This window comes from Taudactylus pleione, unplaced genomic scaffold, assembly GCF_031769625.1.
Source record: "Taudactylus pleione unplaced genomic scaffold, aTauple2 ptg000250l, whole genome shotgun sequence".
Lineage (NCBI taxonomy): Eukaryota > Metazoa > Chordata > Amphibia > Anura > Myobatrachidae > Taudactylus > Taudactylus pleione.
Window position 1 is genome coordinate 7,619,604 of NW_028284652.1, and position 26,239 is coordinate 7,645,842.

At 43.7% G+C, this 26,239-nt stretch overlaps 2 protein-coding genes across 7 annotated transcripts in view; one reads left to right on the forward strand and one right to left on the reverse strand.

Annotated features, from left to right (window-relative positions):
• MACROD1 (mono-ADP ribosylhydrolase 1) overlaps positions 1-26,239 on the reverse strand; it is an 802,331-nt gene that overhangs the window by 238,745 nt on the left and 537,347 nt on the right. The gene's annotated exons all lie outside the window — the stretch shown is intronic.
• FLRT1 (fibronectin leucine rich transmembrane protein 1) overlaps positions 1-26,239 on the forward strand; it is a 209,353-nt gene that overhangs the window by 87,143 nt on the left and 95,971 nt on the right. For 3 of the 4 annotated variants that reach the window (XM_088480062.1, XM_088480060.1, XM_088480063.1), the window contains exon 2: positions 12,384-13,055. The gene's annotated coding sequence lies outside the window, so the exon portion shown is untranslated. Of the gene's footprint in view, positions 1-10,512; positions 10,669-12,383; positions 13,056-26,239 lie in introns of those variants that run through there. The other variant, XM_088480061.1, reaches the window with a different exon arrangement.

The following is a 26,239-nucleotide window of genomic DNA, read 5'->3' on the forward strand; positions in this document are numbered from 1 at the left end:
AAGTTGCCTGCGCAAACACTGCATGGAAGAGAGGGCCTCTGCTTACCAATAGCTGAGTCTGCCTGTGAGATTGTGGATCTATCGGTAGTGAGGAGGCAGATGCACAATCCTCACAACTGCATAAACAGTGTAGCATTACGTGGCTCATCTATTTTTGTTGCAAAGCAGATATTTAATGTATAGCTCCACAATTAGGATTATGTCTATGGAGCAAGAGCTTGCCCTGGAATAATTTAGCAGCATGTAACAATAAAATCTGCGGCGCGTGTGTGTAATACGGATATATATTACAGAGCCAGTGCCCAGAAAGACATTAAAATAAATGGTGATGGCTGTTTAGTCATGCCGAGATTTGACTTCTGCAGCTTTCCCTCCCACTTTCACCCCTCACTCAACAAAGATCCTTTGGAGCAGAGCCCAGGACAGCAGCGTTAAAGCTGCATTTTCACTGAGTCGCCCAAAAAAATATCAAATAAATAAATGTGGTTCCAATAAAATGGACTGCAGACTACAAGAGCCTGAAACTGAAACCGATCATGCGATCCACATTTATTTTATAGGTAATAGGTAGCAGCCCTAACAAGTCAGTATTTAGCATTTATCAGTTATACTACTAATACTAAACTTTTTGTTATGTGATACTGTACATTTCCTGGTCTTAGTAAATAGTCGTATTCACAGCTAATAAACAATTTGGCTAATTCAGAGCCGCACGTAAGTTGGCCCCAGACTTGGCTGCACTGCTTGCTCTGAATGTATTTCTGATTTGGCTGCATCTATTCAACTGTATTACTCCCATCAATCCATGTGCGAAAGCATCCATCATCACTGTCAGCACGCACTTGTACCAGGCTTGCCCACCCTCCCGATTTGGCCGGGAGCCTCCCGAATATCGGGTGCCACTCCCGCCCCCCTGGAAAGGCAGACAAGCCTCTCAGCAGCTGACGATCCTCACCCCCCCAACCCCGCACTTTCATTTTGGCATTGTGAAGAGGGGGCAGGGCCACAATGATGTAATTCAGCACAGCCACACCCCTGGCCCCACCCCCAATACTTAGTCATTGCCCGACCACGCCCCCCACTGTACACAGGCATTCAACTCCCTCCCGGAAGGAGGGAGCTGAATGTCGGCAAGTATGACTTGCACTAGCCTTATCCTCTGAAATCACCTCTGACTACCCAGCAATTCCACCTAAACTCCCAGAGAACACTTAGGAGCTAATTCAGAGCCACTGAAGTTCAGTTGCTACGGGGCTCTTAACAAGATGGGGCGGCTGTCGATGGTGAGTGACAGCTTGCCCCGTTTTGTGGGCTTGTAGGGGGGGGTGGCTGGAGAAACGCAGGCGTTCCCTTAGGAACGCCTGGCGTTTGTTGGGAGGTCTAACTGACATCACTACTGATGTCAGTAGTGTACTTCCTGTTCTATTAGACCAGGGAGTCCACTCGGCCTTGCGGAAGCCCAGACCCTACAGCAGGGTCTCGTCGCAAGGCCGATGGTCACAATTATCGCGATGGTCTCTTGGCCACTCTCACAAGCTGTGTGTGGTCTAAAATAAATGCCCACAGACCCAATGAGCGACCAGCACCTGCGAGCGGGTCTGAATCAGGGCCTTAGTCTACGTGTGAACTACCAGTTACACCAACTCAAGTGCAAGTGGAGATGCGGCCATAGTTACTTAAAGTTGCGTATGCTTGGCCATGGAGCATGCACATTGCAAAGAAATCACAAGATCCATCTGCAAAATGGACTTAATCAGCCCTAACATGTCGGCAGGAAGTAAATTAGGGGATCATTTATTCCATGGCTATTAGTTAGTTAGTTGCCTGATGGCCATCGTGTAGGCCATCAGACATCTGCACAACCCTAGGGTTGCACAGAATATCAAGCTGCCAAAAGCAGTGATGCCGACAACGCAGTCGCTGGCTTCGGAACGCTCAAGAGACGACGCAACTCCATTTTCTGAAATGTGTCCCCAAACATCTGAAGCCTGTCACTCAGGCTGCGGCTTCCCCCTCACTGCGCCTGGAGCCACATCACAGTTTTTTGACGCCTGTCATTAGTACCTTGCCGGGATTAGAGAGTCGGGAAGTTGGCAGTCGGCATTTACACTTGAATAAGGCCCTGTGTCTCTAATATTGTATAATACTGTAAAATACTGTATAACGTATCAAAAATGAGCCACACTAGCCAGATAACAACATATTTAGCTCAGATCTTGTAATTTATAAAGGTTACAAAATTGATTTCATTTTAGTTCATTTCAGTTCCATCCTGTCTCAGTAAGTAATAGGAGGAGGGAGGGTAGAAGGTCGCGGTGCTGAAGGGAGGTTAAGGAATGGAAAGAAATTAGGTTAGGGAAACAAAAGAGAAGATAATGAGCAGGAATAAATAAAACTACTTACTGGTTGCCCCATATTGTCCCTGACCTCCTTATTCCTGCATTTCGCCTGTCCCTGGAAGTCACATTCCATTGAACTGTTTATTCCATGATGATTTGTCCACTTTTAGCACCGTTACATAGGAGTCTGCCGGATCCTTTATAGAGCATGTCTATGTGCAGCTGAACATATATACAGTATACGATGCGCACACTCCACGGCCCACCTGCTGCCTTCAGTACGTGCCGTCATTGCGGTTTGGAAGTTACAAGTGGAAGATGCTTATCTTGCAGAAGTGAAAACCACAAAGCATAACCTACTGTCACCTTTAGCTGTCCCCTCTGGTTTAACACTCAATTATTTTTCACATTACTCCCTAAAGTACAGTGACATGGGTACTGTCTTTATTACAAGTGACAAATATTTTAATATGCTTTCTTTAAAATATGTTGGTTTGCTTACACATGTTCATGCACATACCTCACAAACAGGGGCATCGGAACGATTTTATGTTAGGGGGCATTAGCGATCACTTTAACACATTTGAGGTATCGGAGCCCCTGTCCCTGCGCATTTACTGGCACATTGGGGCGATACTTAGTTTCTTATTGCTGTGATAAGCATCACTGAGAAAGTAAACATATCGGGAACAATTTATAATTAATACATGTGCCCCTATGTATTATAAATGCCTTAGGCATTATTATTTTATTAGCTGTTGATATTGGGAAACATTACCATGTTACTAAGCTCATGTGGTAATTTAGAACCAATGCACTGAAAGCTGGCAGTACAGTATCTCACATGATGTTTTGAGGAGCACACTGAGGCTCTGATTCAGAGCCGGACGCTCTGACAGAGCGCTTGCTCTGAATCAGAGCCAAAAGCACTCCCACTGACATCACTAGTGATGTCAGTGGGGCCGGCCCCAGACGGTAGGCGTTCCCATGGAAACCCCTCCATCTGGTCAGCCACGCCCCCGGCATGCCCACCAAAGGGGGCGTGCTGTCAATCACCATCGACAGCACGCCCCCTTTGGTTCAAGACCCATAACGACGGCTTGGCTATCTTTATTCGGGTCTCGAGCATGCGCATGACGGAGCCGCCTCCGCCGTGCGTATGCGCACTTGGCCAACATTGACCCACTTGCAAGCGCTCAGCACTCGCGAGCGCGTCTGAATCAGGCCCTGAGCATGACATGGGCTGGCCACACTCATGCATATCCATGGCTGCCTGGTTGACTTTATGCTGGGATATAAAAATGAGAATATATATAACCCTAACACCTGCTGAATGTAAGCGTAACTTTATATTCAGATCATGCTTAATGTTACTTGTGTTTAGGTGACAGGTCTACTTAAAATGATTCATAAGAGTGTGCACAGTATTTTGTTACATATATATGACCTTTGTATGTTTAAATGTTCTGAGTACATTGGTTAAATTGCTCCCACAAATGCGCTAACCATTTGAGTAGTGTCTGGACCAGTGGTGGGTGATAGGCGGGCCGCCATCAGCCCAGCGGGCTTTTACCTGCAGACCCCAGTTCTGGGATCCCGATCTGACTTCTTCTCTGTTTTACTATGGGATCTGGTTGCATTTTATGACAAGTGGGGAGTTTGACTGCATGAGTGGGCATTTTGTGACAAACTGGGTGCTGAAGACATGTACAGGGCCGTAGAGAGCGGTTACGGGCCCAAGTACTGTAGGGGGAGTGGCCTAATTGCACACCAATGACCACACCCCCTACATAAAAAAAAAATCACCACAGGGGTGGCGCTTTGCATCTCTTAGCCAGGGGCAAGTCCAATGGGGGGGGGCAGATCCAGAGGGGGGGGGGGCGCTATACGTTTGATGCTTCCCCCTTCTCTCCAGCACATCAGGTGTAGGCAGAGGATACTGCTGCTGAGCTCAAATGCAATAGCCCCCTTGGATCCACCGCAGCCCAGCACATAGCCGAGAGGGGGTGAGGCGCGGCGGACAAGGGCCCTTTTAGCAAGTATGGGCAATTAGTACCCCTTCCCCCCTCTCAGCACCCCTGGACATATAGGGGCTATTTTAAAGCAAGTGTGTGGTCTGAGGGATGTGTAATTTTGGAGCAAACGAGAGACATGTGAGACATTTTGGGATGAGTAATGTGAGTGCGCGGAACTAGTTTTGGGGCTGTTTGTTCATTTAAAGTTTAGGTGGGCCGTACGTGTGGCTCTTGAAATATATTGGGTTGCCCATCACTGGTCTGGGTAGCATTTTATTGAAAATATAGATCAAAGTCTGGTTTCCATTATCTCCAAAGATAATCATAAATAACCCTTATTATCTGTATCGTTTTTAAAATATACTAGTATTTTGTTCCGCAAATCAAGCTGTGTAGAATATTAAGTCATGACAAATATTTCTAAACTAATTTCCCATGATTTACTCTTCAGCAGTTCTTCTCAGTGTATTTTCATAATATATTTAATTCCCAGATTATCTTTTCAAACAAGTTAAGACACCACACCACACAAATAGAAAAGAGATTGGCGTTTTTGAAAACTGACACAATAGCTACTTGCGGGGGCCACTACCAATAAAATCGTCTATATAATATGCTGGCAATGGGGTTGAGTATGGGAGACCGACAGTCAGGATTCCGGCTGTCAAAATATCGATAGCGGCATTCCGATGCTCAGAATCTCGACAGGGGATTAGTAAGTATTCTAACCCTCCCCCATTCACCTCTTAACCCTCCCTTCCTGCATCCCAACCCTAACCCCCTCCCCACACTCTAACCCTAACCCTCCCCATTAGTGCCTAAACCTAACCCCCCCCCCTGTCCGCAGCCTAATCCTAACCTCCCCCCTCCCGCAGCCTAACCCTAACCTCTCCTGGTTGCCTACAAAGCGGCTATTAGCTAATCCGGTCTGGATTCCGGCGCCGGTGTTCTGCCTGCGGGTCGGGATTCCAGCGCTGGGATTTTGACCGCTGGCATCACTTAACTACATCCCCTGGCAATATTATTAAAAAGTATAATGTGTAACTAATGCCAGCACCATATATATCTGTTAAACACACTGTAGTGCCTCCAGTTCACATTATGCCACACAGAAACCCCAGTTTACATATGCCACAGTGCCCCCCACACTGGTGATGTAGCTATGTGTGTGAGGCAACTGTATGGGGGCACCTGGGCTACCGCTACGGCCAGCCTGTAGTTAATCCAACACTGTTTCAGCCTGACAAATTAGACCATCCTTGTGTGGGCTATAAAGCTGACTACTTGGCAAATGCACTGTTTGGAGGCTGAAGCAAGCACACTTGGCTTTTCTTTATAGCAAGCGAAGGCAAATAGCGCTTGACCTTAAAATAGCATTTGTCTTTAGTAGATCGACCCCATGGGTTAACCAGTTCCTCAGACTACCAGTTTTCACAGTGTCTGTATCTTGTTTGGGCTCAGTCTCTGCACTTAGGTTTCTGGAAGATGTGCCAAGTGCATTAGTGCTGGAAAGCTATAAATTCTAAGGAGCCAGGAGCTCCGTAACTCAGCAAAGTCCATAGCGATTTAGTTGGGAAAACAACATCTCTCCTCTCTTTCCTATCTTATTTACGGCTTTGTTTTTCTCAAAGTTGCCCTCTCTGGATCCTGCTAGGTGGGTCCAGCGAGAGCAGCCCCCCATAAAACATCAGCAGAGCACAAGTTGTTACTCCCTTTTCTCTCTCTCCTTCCTGTGTCTAAGAATCAATATTAATTCATTATCTCCAACACTTGCCAGATATATTTATTCCCCTCTTGCCCCCCCTTCTCACGCACAAACACACACTGCTTCACTCCCAATCCATTAAGGAGCTTGATTTATGTGTCCCGTGGATGGTTAACAAATAATATTATAATATAAAGATATATTCTAAATAATAGCATATAATATGTATAGTCTATACTGTACATATATATGGCTGTAGCTGTGCTGAGCGAAAGTTATCTGGAGGTCAGCGTGAGTGTAAGTAATGAAAAGTTTCACAATTGAAGGGTGTAAAAACCAAATAATATATAGAGGTATAAATATAGGTGTAAGCACTTAGAGGGTCATAAAAAGTGTACATTAAATATATAAATCTAGGTGCACTTAGACGGACAATATGTCAGATGTTTGCTGATGCAAGGCACTCATTGTGTCAGATGTAACAGGTTTGTCAATAGAATTTTTTTTAATTAACGTAGAAAACACTTGAAACTTCCAGACGGAGTGACAGACGGAGGTCTGACGGGAAGTGAGTTTTGGCTCAGAGAAAACAGGGAGAAGGAGTGAGGCAGAGGAGAAACATTTACGTTCTATGAACCGTAAAACCCACATTTTCTTATATCATCATTAACATGACGAGAGGTTAAAATAAAAAAAAGAAAGAATTGTGGTGCAATAGATGCGCCTGTTCAGTTTCTGCATGTCAGGGCCTTTCTTGCTATAGTACATAACACCTGATATGTGCGCCATGTTGGTCAATATGGGTAGATCTATAGGTTTTCCTTAAGATGTAAGTGCTTTTTATGAATCAGGCTTTCTTTCAGAGCAAAGCTTAGCAAGGGGAAGTGTGCATTCACCTCTTGGGGATGTGATCTGCCTTGTGCCGGTGATTCATGAGGACAGGCTGAAAGCAGGCTGTGGTGACATCGCAAATGAAACGTGACACACGCATGTCACGGAGCTACTGCACACATACATACACTTATCTGAAACAGGGCTGGATCTTTGCTTACAGGAACCGCTTAACCCCTCTGATGCACCAAGGCAGCAATATTTAGCCTTCCGCCTGCCAAGACCCTGCACAGTGTATCTCCTAGTGGAGCAACACTGAGCTCGGATCCGGGCTGCTTTCCATGTGATGAGCGTAGGGAGGGGAAGGTTTATTTAGCCAGAAGAGAAGCAGAGTTCAGTTCTAAATATTTGATGTTTTAGGATCGTTAAGCATAATTAAATACACTGATGTTAATGCCGTCCGCTCAGTGGAAGTGACAGGCGATAACTGCTGCATTTTATGAGTCCTTTGGGGTAAGACTCACAGACTTCTCCTCTACCTCTGTGTATGGAGCAGTTGATGGTAGCTGCAATAGTAGTTATGTGTTATACACAGGCGTGCTAAGTCATACTCTGCAATATTGTATAAACATATTACAGCGCCACGACACTACCAAACAATATACAGTACAGTATATTAAGTAGACTCACACTTACATTGCTCAGAACATCCTAAAAACTCAGCGCTGATTCCCGGATTCTATCAAAAGAGGAATTATCCTCCATGTTAATGATGGGTTGGGACTGTGGTGCTTGGCTATAATTAAGAATAGAATATGCCGCCCCCACCCCAGATCCGCTTTGTTTATTATTGTTCACATTTCAACTGCAGTACTTAGCATACTGTGGGCCCCTGCAGTGATACATTGCTATTTAACATAATGTACCCCTCTGACGAGGTCCAGCAATGTTCCACCCCTCAGCGGCATCCTCCAAGCTGTTGCTGGCAGCCTATCGCTACCAGCGATGGGCTGTTGTGTCATGTGTATGTACGATGGTCAGTCTGCGGATGCGCATTACACTTTCATCCAGTGATGACACTGCACTGACTGGAAGCCAGAAAGGCTGGTGCTGGGTCCCGATTGCCGGCAATGGGGGCTGTATCGCTATCACCTTCTATAGATGGTGTAAGGGGTACAGTGACAAACAGCGGTAAACTAGGTTTAGCCCTGTTTGTTAAAGTGCTAAAGGTGTTATGTCTCGTTGTTAAATGGGGCCCTGTATATTTCTGCAAAATAGAGTTAAGTACCGCAGCGATTTAGCAATATTACACCCGCTCTAGAGGTGGTTCGAAAAAACACCTCTCCTCCGGTGCAATTTTACCTGTTGAAGTCAGCATTACGCTGACTGCAAACTCCTTTGGCCATTTCTTCTTTCTTAAAAGGGAATTTCTCTGAGGAGAAATCCGCCAAAATAATCTCTGTAGTGTTCATAGAATTAGTGTTCAGCCTTCATAGAAACCAATGGGGACTGCACTTGCGTACAAAAATGGAGGGAGTGCTGCAGGTATCGGAGATATCTGTTGCGATCCCTCCATAGTACATCCCGGGGATCCTTTATATACGCGGGTGCCGCCAAAAACAGCTGTTTCTGTGAATTTCATGCAAATATTTAATGATAAATAGGCCCCTATAACAGTGTTTCCTTCCTGCATAGCACTGGAAGAGTTGCTATTTATTTAGTTTATATGTATATATATATATATAGCGCAGGTTTGGTATTCCTTCTGAGCATGCTGATGTGTTGGGATGATGCTTGTCTTTAACGGTCCCGACGTAAGGGGACTGGAGTCGACAGACGAAATAAGTATTTTCATGTGATCTTATGTTATATAATTCAAATGCTGTTTTGCACATGGATCAGCCTGATGGCTGTTAAAGGCATGTTCTATTGAGCCAGGAGCTTACTGCTATACCTTTCAACTGGGTGGTGATGAAGAATTCTCTCTTTTTTTTGTGTTATGGTTTATGGATTAATATTGTGGTGAAATATTATGGTTCTTTTCCATACAAATGAATAAATACATTTTTTTTCTATTTTTGTGAATGGGAGTGCCCTCCTTATTGTGGAACTATATATAGTGCACACATATTCTGCAGAGCTTTACAGAATATTTTTAGAGAATATTTGCCCATTCACATCAGTCCCTGCCCAAGTGGAGCTTACAATCTATATTCCCTATCACATGCTCATGCACATACACACAAGGGTTAATTTTGTTAGGAGCCAATTAACCTATAGTATATTTTTGGAGTGTGGGAGGAAACCCACACAAACACGGGCAGAATATACAATCTCCAAATAATTAGGGCTGTAGTGGGAATCAAACACACAACCTCAGTGCTGTGAGTCAGTAATGCTAACCATTACACCGTCTGTGCTGCTATTGCAATATTGCTGCCCACACTCAGACAAAACTACAAAAGTGCTCACATACACAACAACAACGCTCCAAGTATATTATTTATACAAAGTGCTTTTTTCTATTAAAAAAATGTGCTGATACTCACCTGAAGTTACAATTTAATACAAAGATTTATACAGGCTTTTATACTTTGGATAAGGGTAGATAATTATTTGAGTAATTTCTGACATGATTTCACTGACTTCTTCCTGTGTGTGGAACTAGTTATACAAATGTAAAATTAGATGAAAAAAAGTTGCCGGTATTGCGTACTAGTAAAAAAAAGGCCCTGTACTCCACACCATTACGTGGTACCAGTCTATCACTTGTCTAATACACATCCCTACAGTAGTTATTCCCATGTTTTCCTTGTGTAAGAGCAAACAAGGTAAGGAGCGCAGTTGTGGGTCCTCTGGTCACTTTAGTATTAGAAGCATTTTGAGACTGTTCTTAGGGATTTTATTAATGTGAGAGCTGTTTTAATAGATGGACAAAACGTTTATTTACCCAAGGCCCTCCAGCATAGGGTAACATTATAAGACTTCCTATCGCTAAAGCACCAATAAAAATGTCTCTAAACCCAGCCCTATGTAACTCACCATTGCTCTGCACTGGAAATTTGGAAAACATGCACCGCGTGTGTAGCTTAAGGACAGGACTGAAGCCTCATCAACATTGTGTGCTTTGTGGACCTCTGCCTGGAGCTCAGGGGAACATATTAAGTTACTGGGACATCAATTATTCCAACTAAGCTTTTATGTGCAGATCCACAAAACATGGATGTAAGGTGAGGCCTGAGGACAGGATTGAGAACCATTGCTTTATAATTTGCACAATCAATTATATGGTGTGCACAGAGAAAGAAGGAGGCCCACATTTTGCCTCCATCATCAACACTGTTCTCTTACATTGGAACAATTTCTACTCAGCATCATTCTACTTGCTTTTCCCTCTTCTTTCCATCTCTGACCATTTTCAGGTTGTGATAGCTCTCTCTCTCTCTCACTCTCTATTCCTTCTGCTCGGTGCTTCTCCCTCCCTCTCTTTCTCCTCCTCCTGTTCTCAGTCTCTCCCTCCTCCTCCTCCCTCTTTCTGTGCTTTAGCTGTAATGCATTTCACAAGCGTGCCCTGATATTCAATACAATCTTTGCCCTGAGGTTGCCCAGAGGGGGTCAGGCTAGCAAGTGCAGTCACTATTTCCGCTGGGGTGTATAAATGGAGGGGAGCTGATTCAGAGAGGCCATTGGACCAAGGAAGAAACCTCTATTTATCTACCATATATGATCATCTTCTATCTACACCGGCTCCTGCACGGAGATGTACTGTATATCAGCGGTGAGAAAGATCCATTTCTATCATTCTCTCCATCTCTGCATTTTTTCCATTTCACAGCTTTTTACAAGAAATATTCTATTGCGATGGTAGATTTTTATATTCCTCATATACTACTGCTCTATAAAACTGATTCTTAAAACTACTTGTATGGTTCCTTCTGCAAATGCTGTATAAATCATTCCATTGCCATCCCAAATAAGTATTGTGCTTGCCATGTACAATGTGCCTATTATTTATCCACACATACTTGTATATATTCACAATAATGTCCATAACTTCTCAGACCACTCTGTATAATTGAAAGAACATTTTCAACACATACTACTTATATTGTAAATGTTATTTTAACTCTTCTGGTTGCCACATGTCATCTCCCTATAACCAAATATAACAGTTCCTTACCAATATCCACACTGAGCATCCGATACTATTGCTCCATACAACTAATCAAAGGAACTTTCCTGTTGAACCTTATTTCTCCCTAGAGCCTTACCTGTTAGTCTAATCTACTATCCACACTTCCTTTGCCTGTATTCAAGATGCTAACAATACCAAACCCCTATTGACCCTTTAATGTGTGTTCTAATATTCACTTAAAGGGGCTCACTCCACACTCTTGCCTTTCGATGTCTCCTCACGTCTCCTGCATTCCCCGCCTCTCACCTCATTAAGAGACCTGCAAAGCTCGACAAGTATCAAGATGAACCTCTCTTGTTTTTCTTACTTTTCCCCACCTCCTGGTAACACATTAGGAGCTCATACACTTATATTCCGGTTCATCTGACAATTGTACTCGTTATTACGAAGACGTTTAATTAGCCTGAGACGTTACTTGGGTTCACAGCGCACAGACAGCACTGTCTGTTCTCACTTCTCTCTCTCCCTCCCTCTCCTCGGCCTGCTTTTAGATTGTGTGTACGCCTCCAGGCTCCGTTATATCTGCCACATTTCTCAATTCATGACTGGTGTGTGTGTGTATGTGTGTGATGTCTATTGTGAGAAAGAAAACGAAAGGGGCCAGCTCACTAAAAATAACTAAACTCTATACACAACCCTCCAACGCAAAGTGCTTAAACATCTGGATGCCTGTGTAGTTGGATGAATGGTAGAGTATGTTTATCGTACATCTGTGTGTTGCTATAGATGTACCATGCTGCCTGTATGATTCTCATAACAATTTGTGTGAAAAGCTTTGTTTAAGAAGCAAAAAAAAAATAGACAGTCACACACACACGCTCACACACACACATATATATATATAAAATCCAATGAGTATTATATTTGACTTATGTTTGTGATTAAATTGTGTCTCTGAGCAAGATGTTGTTTGCAAAGTGTTTGTATTAACCTTGAAGGTTAAAGGTGTATTATTAAATGGGCATTAAGATTAAAGAAGATTTTGGTGTTGCCCTGTTTACCATATCAGCAATGGGGATGTATTAAGGTGACACAATGCCTTATTAGCAGAAGTTACTTCTCCAATGTCTGCATCAAGTTGTCACTGATTACCGAGAGGTTTATGTTGTGTAGACACAACACAATAGGATTTAGAGCATCGACTCACTGATGAGGAGAGTAATTAGCAGATTTAACAATACTGCAGCAAGCTATCTCTTTCAATGTAAACATCTTATTATCACTTGTGCAAAGGTTACGTTACAACAGATTGTTTCTGCTTTATTAAAAGACATCTCTCTCCTTTTGCTTCCCCACAGGTATTAAAACATCTCACAAACCCACCAAGCAATCTGCCGACCAGGAAACGGCAACATCACCATATGGTTGTGCATGGGATTATAAAATGACAACGTAAGCGGAGTGTGCAGTCTTCCCTACATGTTCTTCCAAAAATCACTTGTCATCAGTGTTCCCAGCTACAGAAAAAGTCAAATAGGTACTTAATGTTCTCAAGTGGAACAGCCAGTGGTTATATATTGGGTAGGGAGGTTCCTCCTGTCCCCGGTTTCTACGAAAAGATCAAGCCACCACTCGTCCATGATTACATTCTGGTGAAAGGTCCCTAGGTTTTCTTTCCGGACACGCAACATTGCACTTATTCTATACATAAAGCCGAACCCCCCTCCGTCTGTGTCTTGCCATGAAGCAGGATCATCCGCTGCTATAAAGAGGAGGAATAGGAGGGGTGGAATAAAAAAATTCTACTAAGAAGGGAAAAAGAAATTGGAAGAAATGTGCTAATCCAATTTGCTGAGCCAGACCGTGGAATAAGCCCTGTCAGGTGCAGGGAGAGGCCCTCAGTGGATTGTATGTGTCCTTACCGTTACCACACTTTGTTGGATTTACAAATGCCAGGAAAGTGAGATGGAGAAACTGCCGTAAGAGACACGAGAGAAAATAAACAGATGCCTTCAGTTTTTCAATAAGAGGTATGTAAATGTTGCCTCATGAAGATAAATGACATGCGTGTTTTGTAATCTGTGCTGAATAACGATGCAGAAAGATACGAGTGCTGTTCATTTGGTTAGACTCATCAGATTTTTAGATGGGTTCGACGAAACTTTAGCATTCAGCATTTACAAATATCCTGTCACTCTCAGTCAGCCAGTGACATAGCTGATGTAGGACACTAGAGAGTAACAGGCTGTTTGTTAAATGGTCAAACTGACATAATAAAAACAGTATGACTTCTGCTGACAAACATGGAGATGTAAAAAGTCATTAATGACAAAAATACAAGATAAGAATAGCGCACAAAATAATTAGAAAAAATGAGTGATTGTGCAATGAGAACATCAAGAGCTGATAAAGACCGAGGTGTGAAAGTAAGAATAAAACACGCAGTAAGTGACTATATAAAGTTTAAAAACATGAATGCAAGATAATATTTGAACAGTATTAGAGAATACATAACGTTTCCCATTTGTGAGGTGTTAGCATAGATCCACCATGGAGTCTATTTTTAAAAGTGAACAAAACCCCTAAATTCGGTGAAAACACTGTATTTAAAAGGCAACCGCCCATCAATAGTCTTTGCAGGCTACCTCCAGTGATGGGTTCCCTTTGCATGGGAAAGCATATTTAATAAGAACAGTGGTGATACCAATACCGCAGCCTATCCTCCTAGCTATCTCCCCTATCTCCAAATGACAAAAGCAGAGCAGAGGAATCATATAATAGAGAATCCTTTACTATTGAAACAAAGTATTTCTTGCTTTGAAATGTATCTCTCTATATATATATACTTCTTTAACAATTTGTTCTGTGAAACTGCAACTTGAAACCAGGCTTTTCAGTGCATTGCACATGCGTGGACCAGGAAAAGGCGGCTTAAGCACGCCCAGAGAGGACGTGTATAGACAAGTAATGAAGCCAGCCATCATTGCCAGAAAGGTGATCAGCATGAAGTAAGTAACCAAGTGGTGCTGTACACAGGGGCTCTGAGAGCAAGGCAGAGCCGTAACTAGACTTTTTGGTGCCCTGGGCCATAAAAAGCATTCCCCCTCCCAAGTTTTCGAATAGGGAGTTAAAGTGTGCACCCGAAAAATGTGGCGTGTCCCGTATGATGATGAAGGGGTACCGATCCTGTTGTTCCACTGTTGTCCAGGTATCACTGCCAAATACAGTGTGGATACAATGGCTGCAGTGATGATACACAGTAATATACGGTATAACTCACCAGCTCTAGGTGTAGGAGAGCGCTGGTGAAGCAGCACCTGCAGCTGGACTTGTCCATAAGAAGAGCCGTGCACAAGCCTGGAGTCGGCAGTGTAGATCACTGACTGAAGGTATAAAACAAGAGTGTTGCTTGTAGTGTATAAGCAGCAAATATCAGCGGCTGGTTAGAGTCCCAGGTATGACAGTATTTTAAAATGTGTGCATTAAATAAAAGATGATGTGACTGAAGGTCCTTGGGGAGGTGGTCACATTGAGGGGGAGTCAGCCACAGAGGAGATGGGGCTTCCAGGAGATGCCGTGGATCAAAGAAGAGGAAGTTACAAGTGAAAATGACTATAAACAGAAATGTACAGGCCCGAACAGCGCCCCCTACCCTCCGGTTCCCTGTGCCGTGGCACATGTCGAACCACCCTAGTTACGGTCCTGGAGCTAGGACAGGCTCTGGGCCAAGCACCAGTCATTAGGTTGGGGAAGATGGGGCTCCAGCCCCCTTCGAGACAGACTGTTGGCGGAGGAGAATGACTAGCTGCCTGTTGGTCCATGCACTTGCAGTCACACCAAGTAGCCTGTGTGCACAGTCTGGCAGGGGCAGGCGACGCGGCACCAACAGGCATCGAGCATCCTCTCTGGGCCCTGACTCTACACCAGGCCAGGCTTTCAAGAAGCGACTTTCATATATTGTCTTTATGAAGAGCAAGCAGACAAATAACTGACATTTTACTGTATTCTACATTACAAATAATACACCCATTGTAACCTGTCTTACAGTTGCATATCACTGTCCGGGAACATTTGGCTGGTAGCCTGGTACTGTCATATTGTGTGACAGATCATGAAGCATCACTTCTGCACAGACTAGGGGGTATATTTACTAAAGTGCAGGATTTTAGAAGTGGAGATGTTGCCCATAGCAACCAGATTGTAGCTATTATCTTCTAGAAGGTGCTAGATAAATGATAAATAGAATCTGATTGGTTGCTATCAGTAACAACTCCACTTGTAAAAACCCGCAATTTAGTAAATATACCCCTAGAAATACATTTACACAGCATCCATTACTGATGCCATTTCCTTGACATTTGAGTATTAAGCGTAAGTGACATCATTGATATAAGTGTAGCAGGGAAGTTGAAGTGAATATCGGTAAAAACAAATGAGAGACACCACAGGAGTCTCATGTCAGGTGGTGATCAGAACACAACTCTTGAGGATTACATAAAACATGGCTCATTAATCCCTGGCAATTTAGGCCGCTTCCAGCTGTCAGGTGTACAAAGTTGTAAGAGAGGTTCTGCCTTGGGGCAAAAATACATAGATAACTGCAGAGGGACAGGACAGTTCTCTGCGTCCTAAGGAATTTGATGGAGTTACTATTCGCCACTGTGCGGTGGCGAATAGCAGGTAACACTTACCTGCTTCCAGCATGTGCAGGTCCCCCGGCGTCTTCCTCCGGCGCTCAGGTCTGTCCTCTGGCTCCAGTGGCTGTTCTGAGACGTGTTCTCCAAGCAGAACACAATAAAGTTTAGAAAAAAAAAAATAATATATATTTTTTCTAAACTGTACTGTGTGCTGCTGGGAGACCATGTGTCAAAACAGCAGGACGGAGCCAGAGGCGCTGCAGGGGGCAGGTAAGTGCCGGGATGGGGGGGGAGATATGCGGGGGGGGGGGGGAGGGGGACACAAAATTACTGCATCTGTAGGCAGTGCTGCGCATGCACTGGTTGTACAGATGTAACAGCGCATGCGCAGCACAGATTGCAGCTGCGGTAAGTTAGTGTAGAGAGGGAAAAGTATCTATTTTCCGAAAAGCTGTCATCGCAAAAATGACAGCTTTTCGGAATAGATAGTTATAGGGAGGAGGAATGATGAATTCCTCCGGTAATTAGGTAGAACTCCATGCAGTTCTAAACCTAATTATTTCCAGAGAATTTTTAGGTATGATGAATAGGCCCTACAGAACTAAAAGTACCAACATGCCCAGCCATCACTCACTTGTGATAAATCAGGAAGGAGCCACAGATTGCTGAGCTCTGCTTCAATGTATAATGATGATGATACAAGGATGACAAGGAGCATGCTACCTTTCACAGAGATTGTATGATAGGATGTGCTTCTTATATACCATTGGAATCTCGTACTATAATAGTACCACTTACAAAAACAGAACTGGACTCCCATGGAAAACATTCCACGGTAATTTCATATATTAATTGTGCCCTTTTTTTTTTCGTATTCCCTGCTATAAAGTGACTGATTATAATAATGAACAACATTATTACTCTAAAATGATAACAGAATAGGTACAGTACTGTATATCCTGTACAGGTGACAGTTTCATTACACATCACTCGGGAAGTCACGTCTCAAAAAAGCACAATTGTAGTAGACCCCCAGACCATAGTTGCCGTCTTTCTGTCTGCCCCCTCTGGGAGGGAGCAGCCTGGTAGGCGCAGCAGGGGGCATGGGGGCATGGTGGCAGCATAGGTGGGTGGTGCAGAGCGTAGTGGGGAGATCGCGACATCGCAGCCCCGCCCGTGCTCTAAAGTGCCAAGTTTACCGGCATTGTAAAGCAGGGGACGGTGCTACAATGATGCAATTTAGCACAAATCGCGTAATGCATGGCTAGAATGTTGGACAGTCTTGGAGTCACGTCTAGTTAACATGAATACTAAGGAGACAGACTCACGGGGACGCCGCGTATGCACTGTGGCGCATGTCAGAGGTTTTGACCTCTCACTGAGCTTTGGCAGCTCTTACTAGTCTGCACTGAGGTTGGAGGCAGCACCAGAGCGCTCCTCATCAAACAATGGGTATCATGCAGTGAAAAGCATGGAGTAGTGGACGAGTGGAAAAGTTGCCCATAGCAACCAATCAGCTCCTGCCTATTATTTTATAGACTGTACTTGATAAATGCTACTTCAAAGATGATTGGTTGCTAAGGACACCTTCTCCACTGGTCCACTTCTCCTCACTTTTCACTGCTTGATACATAAACCCCTATATCATGTGTGGTCTTCATGATTACATTTGTCCTATAGTATTCGATCATGGAGGTCTTAAACCTTGATTGGCCAACCGCTACTTTGACGTGTAAATTCAACAGCCAGAATAAATTATGTAGTTATTCAACCTAATCATATGCTTTTGGTTTTCTGGTATGTAGTATATTAGATGTAGATGTGATTGTTGACATGCCTACCCCACTACGTCTTCCCAACTTTAGACATGTACTGAACTATTCCAAATAACCTCTCATTGGTGTAACAATATACATAGATACATGTTTTAAGTTGGCACAGCCCTAGATATTGTGATTACCTATGACCTCAGTCAGTATTTAGTACACTGCACATGCCCATCAGCATACTATCTTCTTATTATTTTCCCTAGTAAAATAGGGAGTTGGTGAAGACCTAGGGCTCAATTTATTAACATTATTTTTACTAAAATAAAGTGAAAAAGAGTGTTTTCACACCGAAAGGGCAATTGGAGTAGAATTCGTAAAACTCTACTCCAAGCCCTAATAATCACTTATTTTTAGTAAGCAGATCTCATTTCGCATAATTGTAGTGGGAAATGTGATCTGGCCAAAGTTACTAAAAATAAATTGTGAAAAAATACTGGGGAAAGCCCTGTGAAAATCCAGGGTCTTCCCCGGTTACCGGACTCCTGCTCTGGTCTAAAAGGCAGAGCAGAGCCCGGAGCCGGCCTCAGTGATCAGCTGTGTGGTCTAAACAGACCAGACGCTGATACACTGCAAAAAAAAGAAAAAAAAATTAGTAAAACAAACCAACTTACCAGAGTCCAGGGACCTGAGATCGGGGCTCCGGTGATATCCTCCCTCCGGTTAGCTGGTCTCCCTTCCTGCACTGTGACCCGGTCATCAGCTGACCGGGTCCCAGTGCAGGATGGGATGTCAGCTGACCGTAGCCACGGAGGACAACACCAAAGCATCGATCACCAGAGGTAAGTGTAATTAAGGGTGGAGGGGTTGCGAGGGGGGGAGGGGAAGGATCGCGAGGGGGTTCGTGATTGCAGGTGGGCGGGGCTTAGCGGCGGCCGGTCGGCACATGCGCGGGCTCTTGTCATGGTATTTTTTGCGAAAATACCGTGATGAGTGTGTGGAGGGGATTCGCAGGGACAGAGCTTTATCGCAAGCTCTGTCCCTGCTAGGGATTTTTAGTAAATCTCTGTGATATTGGCTGAATTTGCAATGCGGATTGTAGTAAATAGAGTCCCTAGTACCATAAAAATGGGGGAAGCAGTAAACAATAAAGTCATACTTCCCTACTTTTGAAAAAGCATGTCAGGGACAGTGTGAAAGTAATACCTATGAGCGTGTGGTAAAGTGGGCGTGTACTGCTACATCTGAGAGGCGTGTCATAAAACTGATTTACATACAAACGTAAAATGAGCCCCAAAGCGGTTAATAAGATCTACTTGTTGATGAAAACACACAGATACTTTTCAGAAAAATATATGTAGCCATAGGGATCATTGTGCCTTATAACCAATGCAGGGAAATGATACTAATGATCCCATTTGAATGTATATATCTCTGTTTCTGTATATATATATATAAAAAAAAAATATATATATATATATATAAAACAGCTTCATAATGGGGGTAAAGTGCAATCAGGGAGATCGCTGGACTCTTTCCGGTAGTCTCCCATTGTCAGGGAGAGTTGGCAAGTTTGAATAAAGTCAAGATTAAACTGTGTCAATGCCGTCCCTGGCGAGAGTTTAGCATGCTTATAGATGATGACTGTAACAATCATCCTACATAAGATGTTTTAGATACAAAAGGAGAAAATATGCTTAAGTGCCAGCAGCACAGAGTATTTAAAATGTCCTAGGCCAAACAGATGTAGATGCTCATCAAATATGCACATTGTTAATCTACCTGTATTACACAGTTATATACAAGTCATAGCCAAATATGTGTATCAGACACAGCAGAAGAAAAACTACCTCAGACTGGATGCAAATCAATAAAGTGAAATAAAAATCCTCATATTTTCTTACTCCAGAGGAATTTAGGTTATAACTGTAGTGCTTAAATGTAGTTTTTTGTCAATTATTTTCCACTAAAATATTTTATGTTTTAGCGCAGTTCTGTCTTGTCACTTCTACTTCTTAATAACATGGTAACATATCAGTGTTTATTAGTCACATTCTTGGATTTGAGCATAAATTCAGTTTTATGTGCATTTTGGAGAGATTTTTTTTTACAAGTTATTTAATCAATATAGAGACATATGGTTGTAGCAGAGCATCTGGTGTGAGTCTGGGAAATGCAGGCTTGGATCTGCCTGAGGTATAGGGGAGATTGCAGTTACGTTGAGTGACATTATTTACCAGTGAGTTAGTTTTTTGGGGGTGTATAGGAAAATATGGGCACTTATAAATCAAAGAGACAGTTTTGTGTCATGAAATTCCATACAGGAGATGAAAGGGGGAGATCGTTGCAGGAATACCAGGCACAATGTTACATGTGTCTACACATATCTTCCCTGTCTTTACTGCAATGAAAAGTTAGGGTGATTATTAATAATGAATGGCTTTTGGCAGTAATCATCAGTAGAGAGCTTACTCACACCAGGACCTCCACCTCTACAAACCATAATTCTGGTTACTACAACTCAGGCCTCAACTCCCTGTCTGCTGGCCACTGCACAAGCCTGAGACACTTTTGTTGACTAGTATACAAAACAGCTCCTTCTGGTGTCAGCTATATAAACCTGAGGCAATTCTATTGGCTATTATACAAAACAGCTCCTTCTGGTGTCAGCTATACAAACCTGAGGCAATTCTATTGGCTATTATACAAAACAGCTCCTTCTGGTGTCAGCTATACAAACCTGAGGCAATTCTATTGGCTATTATACAAAACAGCTCCTTCTGGTGTCAGCTATACAAACCTGAGGCAATTCTATTGGCTATTATACAAAACAGCTCCTTCTGGTGTCAGCTATACAAACCTGAGGCAATTCTATTGGCTATTATACAAAACAGCTCCTTCTGGTGTCAGCTATACAAACCTGAGGCAATTCTATTGGCTATTATACAAAACAGCTCCTTCTGGTGTCAGCTATACAAACCTGAGGCAATTCTATTGGCTATTATACAAAACAGCTCCTTCTGGTGTCAGCTATACAAACCTGAGGCAATGTGCGACCGATGCTCTAAAGGTCGTCCTACCTTCTCCCCAGTTACTAAATATGTATCATACAGTTTGTAGAATACAGGGCCCAGTGCATTGTGTCACAGCAGGTCCGGTTTGTATTGGCCTCTGATGCAATTATCAAATTGGCCCAATTTCACTATGGAATTGACTCCTGACTCGGCAGCCTAGGGCTGGTTGTCATTATTATAGCGAGACCCCATGCTGCTGACAGCACTGGCATCCATAGCCTAGTGCTTCTATCAACAATTTTGGGGACTCCTGAGCTTTAGAGCTCCCCAATTTGACCAATAGCAAATGGCCCCCATCGGCCTGCACATGCGGTTATTTCTGACCACACCAACGGGCAGCAATGGTGCTAGAAGTTATCTGCCATACAGCCTCAGGGAACATATGTCCAGTTCTTGATCAATTTGGCAACCTGCAGTATGTGCGTAGCCAAATAAGAGAGACTGTGTTCACAATATGTAATCATAAGACCACCAAATAGAACAAATAAGGGCACCTTGGAAGAAGGCTTATGGCACTTCTAAATCTGTTACAGTCCAGTTCTGATCATCCTTAGTACCTGATGGTGTATTGTGGACCACACGTGATGGACAGTTACTTTCACAATGGAAACAATGAGGTGGAAGGAAAATTAGATAAACTAAGTCTTTCTGAAACGAAAACTATAATTAATGCTCTCTCTATCTCTTTGGCTAGAGATAATGATATCTAACTATTTTATCTGACAATGTGCTCATTTGTACCACATATGTCTCTTCATGACATAGATGGTAAAGATAAGAGTGTTTCTTTTGCTTGGTGAGAAAATGTGTGGGTGGTATTATAGAAGACTGTTAATGAAGAAGCAAAAATAAGTAATCCAGAAGAAAAATAATTATTATAGTAATGTTATTTCTATAGGGCATACTTAACAAAGGACTGTGTACATGAGGAAAAAACTGCAAAGAATCACAGTGCCGTTACAGGATTATAGGTCTTTAGGACTCCAAAAGGGCTTACACATATGTACTATTATATTGCAGGAATATGTTGCCAGTTCCCCCCATTTCCAGGAACCATCTTAGTGTTTAAAGACTTTCAGGTCCTTTAAAATGTTGTCACTTCTCAATAATGACCAGCTGCACAATATAATTCCTAATATTCTGTATACTGAATTGTTATTATTTTTACCATCAATGCTCTGGGACTCAAAGTTAATGTTTATAGAAGAGGAGATAATATGTCGACAGTGAGCATGTCAACATTCACAACATCAGTATGGTCATTATGTCGTCACTGTGAATATCGCCAGTCACAATGTCAGTATGGTCATTATGTCGTCACTGTGAATATCGCCAGTCACAATGTCGACATTAAAGAGTTAGGTTTAGGGTTAGGTTGCGGTTAGGGCTATCAAAGTTGAAAAATGACATGTCGACATTTCCATATGTGAACATAACATACATTTTGACATTCTGAACGTCAACATTTTGTACCACATCCCACAACACAACATTGCACCTGATAGGAATAAAAGTGACCATGAAAAGTATTATAAAGTATTTGCATCTATGTATAAAGCAGGGATGTAAAGGAGATTTTATAAAGCTGTATCTAATGCTGGCCATACACCAGCACGATTTCGGGCCGATTGGATGATTTTTGACGAGTCGCATGATGAATCTTGTGAAAATTGTGTATTTTTTTAGTAGGATACGATCCGATGCGCTCCCGCAGCTCCTGAAACGGATCGTATGATCAGATGTGCAGCACATATGTTCCATCCTATTGTGTGCAGATCGTACTGTGTATTTTGTGCATGCGATGCATCGTGCGTCCATTCATGTCATTTCAATGACATTTTCCAGATGGGTGCGTGAGGCACACGATCGATAGTAGGACAGATCGTGTGTACAAAAAACACCAAATCGTACCGCCGGGACTGCAGGGAGCTCCAGGGAATCGTGAGGTGAATCATATTGTATGCTGGTCGTGCAGGTGTATGGCCAGCATTAAAGATATGTTCAAGAAACAGATTCAAAAGTATTCAAATTGCTGCAAAACAATCCATAGAGTTTGTTACCTGTTACAGCATGATACAGCTTGCTGAATTAAAGTAGCAATGCCACAAAATAAATTGGGTGCTTATTACTTTTTTTTTTATTGCATAAATCTGCGACAGGATAAAAAAATCTTTGTAAATAAAAATTCTCATTGGTTTATTCAGATTGTTTAGTAATGTCTGGGTCTGACAGTGTCATGGCAACCACAGCCTTAAGACACATGATGTAATGAGCAGAGAGGCTTTGGAATACCCATCTGAGCTCAATCTGCCCTGTGCACTGTAAAATCTTCTTCCTCTTTCTCATGGCTTAAAGCTGAGATCTAAGAGACTGTGGGCCTGATTCTGAGCCGCTCGCCGCTGGCGCACGCTCGCTCTGATTCAGGGCGTGTTTTGTTTTTGTTTTTTTCTCCAGCCCGCTCGCAAAGCTGTGGGTGACCACCCAAAGCTTGTGCGAGCGGGCTGGAGTCCGTCGCGATAATCGCGACGAGACCCTGTGGTAGGGTCTCGGCTCCCGCAAGCCCGAGTGAACTTCCTGCTCCAATAGAGCAGAAAGTCCACTACTGACATCTCTAGTGGAGGTGGCGCATTCGCAGTGGGGTAACATTGAGCCACTTGCGAGCGTCTCTGAATCAGCCCCTGTGTGTGCATGAGGTTTTGCAGCCAAATTGTCTTGCCTTTAAGAAAAATTTTAAAAAGGAGATGAGCTTGGGTGTAGAGAGACCTATGGGGGCCCCATAGCAAAATTTCTACAGGACCTCCCCCCTGTGCAAATTATGTTGCAGTTTATCCATTTTGATTTTAAATGAGCCAATATTTGTACTATCTGCCTACTTAGTTGACATGCAGGAATAAATGAATAGCGATTAGAATATAGCAAGTATTATAAATGAAAAAATATATTTTCTAAACAATGAAATAGTCTCTCTAATCATAAATATTTATGAAATGAAAAAAAAAGCTGTGATTTACTAATAGATCAGTCAGTGAGGATAGTCATAGGTTGAGCCAGCTGGCCCAGTGATAGTAGATGTCCTGCAGCAGGACTCTGGTGGGAAAGCCTGGGCTCAGGAGATGGCAGTGAAACTTAGTGCAGGGAGAGGGCCGGGCCCCAGAGGCGACCTGGGCCCCATAACAACCCAATTTTCTACACCTACTGTAGCTATGCCCGTGCCTGTGAGTGGTAGACGATCTACCAAAGATTGGATAAGTATGTACGGTGACACAATACTTTCTGTAGATTGTTGCAGCATATGCAGACCTGCTCCAAAATTGGACAGATGTGTAGGCATATATTGGGTGTTGAATCTGCGCCCAGGTCTCCAGTATGATTGTGTGAACAGTCTGGACTGGAGTTGGATCTCCAGAGGATTGGATAAGTGTATACCCATCTCCAGTCAGGATGTAGTTTACATCCCAGCTGTCGGGACGGTAAGTATTGGGGTTAGGGGGGCGGTTAGGGCTAGGCACCAGGGGGAGGGTTAGGCTGCGGGAAGGGGGGGGGTCAGGTTTAGACTGCCGGAGGAGAGGGTTAGGTTTAGGGGCAGGGTTAGGATACTTACCTGCTGGTGTCAGTATCCTAACCCTGTCGGTATGCCGGCGTCGGGATTATGACCGCCGGCATCCCGTACCCAACCCCTTAAGTCATGCAGCATCATATCAGATGAATAATTTGCTTTATCCATTGTTTCTAAATTAAAAACTGCAGATAATATGGAGTGAGGTGTCTGAAGGAGTGAGGGTGACAGGCTAAAATGGGTTATATAGGCCTTACCTCAAAATGTTATTCAGATTCTTTTTCTGAAGATGTTGCTGTTCAAGACCTTAAACCTACAGTCCATATCAATTGTCATTATCCAAAGTTGCTTAAATAATGCAGGAACTACTCAGAGAGTATCAATGTATAACAAAATGTCACCACAAAATGGCCGCCAGTAGCTGGGCTTCCTTTATATAAGGCTGTGACCTGCACTGTGACAACACAATGCATGCAGGCAGCAACTAGAGATGGCTGTAGCTTAGAACAGCTCTGGGCCCAGATGTCCTGCAGCAACACTCTGGTGAGAATAGTAAAGCGGGGGCTCAGGAGATGGCTGTGTACCTCGGTGCATGGAGAGGGCCAGGCATGGACCCCGTAGCAGCCGCACCTACTATAGCTACGCCCTTGGAGATGGGTACACTCTGGACCTGAGTCAGACCTGCTCGCAAACGCTATGCGCTCACAAGCGGGTCGATGTTTGGCCACTGCGCATGCGCACGCCGGAGCCGGCTCCGACGTGCGCATGCGCGAGACCCGGCTAGCGACGGCACGAGTGATGTCAGTGGTGAGCTTCCGGCTCTATTAAGAGCCAGAAGCTCACTGGGGCTTGCGGGAAAGAGACCCTACCGCAAGGGTCTCGTCGCAAGCCCCGATGGTCGAGACCATCGCGACCATCACTTGGCCGCTTGCAATAGCTGTGGGTGGTCACCCACAGCTATGCGAGCGGCCCGGAGGCTGCACCAAAAAAAAAAAACACCCTGATTCAGAGCGAGCGCCGGCTCTGAATCAGGCCCTCTGTGCGAACATTGTGGCACCTTATATATAAAAGTTACAGATAATATTAATGATATTACTAAGAATAATGATTCGTAGGAGGACATCTAAAAGACCGACTATTAGATTCATGCCTATAAGGTACTGAACTTGCAATTTAAAGGAAAAATTAAAATTAAAGCATTATATAGAATTGCTGATTTAACTGAACCAAATTAATTAATTTAATGAAGAAAAAAAAAAAAGATTTTTTGTGTATGAGAGACAATATGTAATGTTCCCTACCTACAGAGTCACCGGTTCATTAAAACCTAAATACTTCAGGAGCATTGAGCACCTCAATGCCAAGTGTTTGCCAGACCAGTCCGATATATAATATCTTACCGTAACATGACCGCATGGAGAATGACAGACTGCATGTTTCATTTTTGCTGTAATGACATTCTGATGTATACAATAGGTGCAGGCCCTGAGTGCAATGCTTCTTTATTCATTTCGTTGTGTGTGGGGCACTGCATGTTAATCTGTTTGAGCAAATTTAACACACTAACAATACAACATGTAGTAGTTTAAACCCTTCATTTTGTGGCACACTGCCTGAGCAAGTGGCGGAACTCCCGGAGACAATGGAGTCATTTTCCGCGGGACGCCAGGCCTGAAGGGGGAACCCGGCTCCATTGTCACCCGGCCGTTCCGTATCCACCTGCGCCGCATGGAGGAGCGTTGATCGGCGCTCCACCTCCATGACCTGCTGCTGCCAGAGTGCCCCATGGTCGTGGAGCCCATTCGCATACGCAGGAGAGGTTTCTGAGTAGTAACCCCCCTGCCCGCCATCAGTAACAAACACGCCGCCGGCGATGTGTTTGAAAGTATTCACAGTGCTTCACCTTTTCCACGTTTTGTTATGTTACAGCAGCAGTTTTCAACCGGTGTGCCGCGGTACACTAGTGTGCCATGGGCAGTTGTGAAGTGTGCCGCGGCGGCAGTCAGAGCCGCCAGGCACATAATACAGTAATTTGTGATCCGGGCTGCCGCTGAGCTCCTCTGTGAGGCTCAGGCGTGCCCGGGCCGTCTGCTGGCTAGACGCAGCGGCGTGACATCAAAGGTTTTGCACGCCGCGTTGCCTTCTGCAATCCCGCCCGCCTGCGCTAGTGACCTGCCCACA